General features: G+C 36.9%; 1 pseudogene; it reads right to left on the bottom strand.

Moving 5' to 3' along the window:
- Positions 1-284: 284 nt before the first annotated feature.
- On the bottom strand, positions 285-1,206 carry LOC122729457 (annotated as a pseudogene).
- Between the last annotated feature and the right edge of the window lie 3,774 nt (positions 1,207-4,980).

Genomic DNA, 4,980 nt, shown 5'->3' with positions numbered 1-4,980 from the left:
CAATCACAAGTAATTTATTTTTAAGAATCATTTAACATGAAATTATGCAAATAAAATTTGTATAAGCACGAATTCACATTTGTCATAACACAGATGGCAAAGGACAAAGCAAAGACAAGAAAACTAAATCGGGCCGCTATATACAATTGAATACAGTTGTGTCATGTACACTAAAAGTCTTTCACAAAATAGTCATTTCAGATCAATAGAACACTCTCCATTCAATGTCGTCATCCTGCACGATAGGCTGTTTTAACAACTGCACCTGTTTTCTCCCTGTCCTCCTTTAATATGGCTGGTAATTGTTTTGGTGATTACAACCCCCTCGGGATGCTTTGCCATACATGCTTTGTTGACCACTGTAGTCTGCATACCCCTGTCCATATCCATAGTTCCCATAGTTATACCCAGTATAATCATATCTGCCATAGCCACTATAGTTTTGATCACCACCATAGGCACTATTGTAATTTCCATATCCTTGATCATAATAGTTATTAAATCCTTGGTTCCAGTTTTGGCCGTGACCTCGCCCACGACCCCTAGTCCCACCTCATCCACCAGCTGTAGCGCCCCTCCCTCCTTTCTGTTGCTGCCTGTGTATACCTCTTTGGGCGGGGCAACTTTGATTTCACACTTCCCAGAACCGATCTGATGGTATCTGTTTTGTAGTAATTTCTTTACTGGTTTTTCATCTGTGTACATGATAAAACAAAATCCTCTCCTTTTGTTTGTCTTTGTGTACATGGGAAGCTCAGTGTTCTCAATCTCTCTGAAGGCTACAAAATACTCCTCGATTTGCTCCTCGGACGTCCTCGGATGTGTCCGAGCTCAGGCCGCCGACAAAAACCTTTTTTGGGGGGCTCCTTTCCCTTTAAAGTTTTGGTTCTCTTGGGGTCTATTAACTTGCCGTCCAGCTTGTGTTCTTTGAGCTCCAGGCCCTTGTCTACGCTGGCGACGTCCTTGAAGAGCACGAAGCAGAAGCAGTGCGATGTGCCCGTGACAGGGTCCGTCTTGATGGTGCAGTCCACCACCTCCCCGAAGCGCGGCAGGTACTCGGTCAGGTCCTAATTGCTCGTATCCCAGCCCCGCAATAAACATCTTACCGTAGTCCTGCTGGTTCTTGCTCGTGTTGATCTTGGAGCCTTCGGCGAACTCCTCCATGTTGGTGTACTCATTCACGTCCTCCATGGCGGCCGGGGACAGGCGGCACGGAGAGGGAGCGGTGCGTTGAATGGAGCCGGATTTAAAATGGCGGCGTAAGAGCTGAGGGAAGTCTTAAGAAAAGGTTAGTGCTTTCTCCAACTTTTTCTCAACTTCCACTTTTGCTGACTGTTTATCCACTGATACTCAAATATAATTTGCTTTTTCATTAGCCAAATGTTTCCAGGAAACTGAATTTTGCTTAGCCACAATAAGGCCAGGGATTTAATTAAAGACAGGGTTGTGCTGGAGTCAGCTTGAACCAACTCTAGAGAGAGCTGATTGTTAAAATTTCAGGGTAATCACTTGTACCTTGGAAATTGAGGTTGATTTGTTCTTTTGCTGATTATTTAGATTTAAAAGCTAGGAGGGGAGTGGGGAGGTAAACTGATTGTTAAATAGTAACCATCACTGATTAGAGAAAAATGTCAGATTAGGCAGAGAGCCTAACCACTTGGTAGGTTTTAGGAATTTTTCGTAACTAGGGACTCAGAGGGATTGTCCCTCAGTCAATAAACTTTTATTTAGAGCCTGTTGATTGATTGTGACTGAACTCAGCTCTTTTCATCTAAAATAAACTCCCCAAAGCCAAAGAGAAGAAAATCAAGTGTGCCTTAGTGGTCAACATATTTTGACCAGGCTTATAATAAGCTAACTGTTGTAACATGATTTTATATCTATATATGCATGTGTGTATACACACATGTATAAATACATACATATAATTACTTAATATTTTTGTCTCAACATTGTGCTCTTTTCACAGTGAATGATTTTGAAAGCCCTTTTTTCTTCTAAACTACTTAACTACTTAAAATAAGATTTAAAAAATGTGTAGCAGCTATTTGAAGAAAGATGTAAGAAGATTTTTAATTTGTTCCAGAGTTGTATTTCTAAGTCACAGGACAATGTATCTATTGGCTTATATTACCATAAGTATCACAAAGAGAACATACTCCAATGATGATGAATATATCAATTTTCATTTATAAGAACTGGCCATGTTCTTATAAATATAATAATCCCTTTGTCTAGAGCTAATATTCTTTACCCAAATAAAATATTATTGTAGTAGAGCATTGCATGGAAAAACAACATTTAATTAAATTTAAATCCCATTATCTGATAAGATGGAACCTTCAGTGTTGTGCTTTATCCATCACAAATCTCTATTAATTTTAAAATTCTGGAAGCGTAATTTGAAAAACCTGATTGTAAACATAAAGTAGATTTTATAGATATGGTCATTTGGATCAGGTACCAGAGGTATCATACACTAGAAATTATTTAATCTAAATCCTGAAATTACAGATGAGGAAACAGTCCTGGAAATATTACCTAATATCTAGTAACTATACAAACATGTACATGCACACATACACACAGTATTTGAATTTGGCTTGAACCAACTATGTATACTGAAGTTTCAATAGCTTTTAGTTTCCTCTTATTTACATGATATATATGTTTTAAAAAATCACAATAATTAAAATATTCAACTGTTGTAATGAATAAAAAGTGAGGACATTATTTTGTTATTTTGTGTGGGGGGATTAGTTTTTTTTTTTTTTTAAGCAGTTCTTTTAGAGTCAGAAGATTTAAATCCTAGTCGTGCTCCTACACTTAACCTGTTTCCTTATCTATTCTATGTATATATACACATACATATATATAAAATATATACTATCAACAATATATGTACTATATATATAAGATATATACATATATACATACACATGCATGGTTTTTATATAGATATATATTGTTGTGGTTATATATAGTTATACACATACAGACATACATATATACACACAGTTGTTCTGTTCAGTTGTTTCAATTACTTCAGTCATGTCCAACTCTTCATGACCCCTTATGGGGCTTTTTCTTGGCAAAAATACTGGATTGCTTGGCCATTTCCTTCTCTTGCCCATTTTATAAATGAGGAAACTGAGGCAAATGAGGTCAAGTGACTTGCCCAGTATCTTAAACCAGATTTGAACTCATGAAAATGAGTTTTCCTCACTCCAGTCCTGGCATTCTAACCACTGTGCCACCTAGCTGCCCCTTATTTATATACATATGCATACATGCATACACACATATGTGTGCATGTGTGTGGGTATGTATGTATACAGGGTTCTTGTGAAGAAAACACTTTAGAAACTGAAGTGTGCTATATAAACATGAGTTGATATTATTTTAATTATGAGAATATTTAGTGTGCTAAAAGACATTTTGTTGTCTTAATCGATATCTTTAAACTAAAAAAATTTTTTAGAACCCACCAACAATAGTTTCCCTTTGTCATGGGGGGGGGGGGAGGCGGTGGAAGTCCTTCGGTATTCCTCAATGAAGAATTACACTCTTGCACACAGTCCAGTTAGAATTAAAATGGTTTTTTATTTGGCACTAGAGTAGGTTACAGAGAGGGAAGTTGAAAACCACCTCAAGGAGAGGAGAGCTTAGAAACATTCTCCATGAACAGAGGGAAGACACAAGCTTTTATAGAGAATAGATGGGTTGTCCACTTGAAAACTGGAAAGTTCTCTTTTAGGGTAGGGTGGAGAAAGCTTGGATGCTTGTCATATTCCTGGGAGTCAAGGGGGATTTTTTGAAATGATGGTCCTGACCTTTGGGGTTATCTCTGTGTCCTAGCTCAGGTCAGGTAGTAGCCATACCTAACTGACTTTCCTGCTGTAGAATTTTATCTCCCCTTACTTCTTAGGTGTGTCTGTCCTGATATCTATCTAGTTGGTCAATCTAAACTTCAATAGTCCCTTTATTCCTACATATGTCTGGTCATCTTTGGTTTTGCTTCACACAGAAGAAACTTCTGGTTTATCCTAAACCTCATGTTACCTTTAATCCCATATTTTCAACAAGAATGGGTCCATTTTCACTAGCCTTTGGGGGAGAATGTTTTGTACCATTATACTACTTATTGTGTAGCTGTTTTAAGGACATCTATTTTATAAACTTACAAAGCAGAGAAGGTATATGAAGTGTTTGCTTTCTTTCTCTTTTTGAAAGGATTTCTTCAGTGAGCTCTTCTAGTACATAAAAATATGCAATATGTATACTTGTGGGTAGAACTTTTTTTTTTATTTCTGAGAAAAATACGTGTAAAATATTTTATTTTTAGCTTTCTAGTTTTACCAGAAGAGAAGGGGGATATGAAAGATGCTTTCATGAGACAAAATTAACAAACAGTGTACAACTTGGGGTTAAGTGGACTAAATGTTCTGGGAAAATTTTTCATAACTGAACTTGCAAACAGAAGTTCTCGTATTCAGAGTCCCTAGGGAAATTATGAATAGTTTAGCTAAGTGAACATTTCTGTGCTCTGTGTCAACTTAAGTTTGTAGAAAAGTATGAAGAAACTTGTATGTATACTAATATTTTAGAATAATTCAATGTGCTCATCGACATGATTAAATATTATTTTTAAAAATACTTAGCAAGCATTAATTTGAGCTTGTGTTATTTAGGATTTACTGATGAAATAAGCTAACAATTCATTTCTTAAAATACTCATGGATAGAGTGGGTTTGCTTTTAGTTCATTTTTGGAATGCATTGCAGACTGCCTGACGTTGTCTGGAATGCTGGTTGGAAATCATTCATGGTGTATTTAAGCTAATTGAGCAATTCCTCCCTTCACTCCCCACTGCAATTTGCGTGTGTGTGTGTGTGTGTGTGTGTGTGTGTGTGACCCAGGATTTGTTGATCAGAATGAGTAGGCTAAACATCAGTCAAAATCTGGTTACTCTACCACAAC

The sequence above is a fragment of the Dromiciops gliroides genome, chromosome 5, assembly GCF_019393635.1.
Source record: "Dromiciops gliroides isolate mDroGli1 chromosome 5, mDroGli1.pri, whole genome shotgun sequence".
Taxonomy (NCBI): Eukaryota; Metazoa; Chordata; class Mammalia; order Microbiotheria; family Microbiotheriidae; genus Dromiciops; species Dromiciops gliroides.
This window is presented reverse-complemented; position numbering and strand designations above follow the sequence as displayed.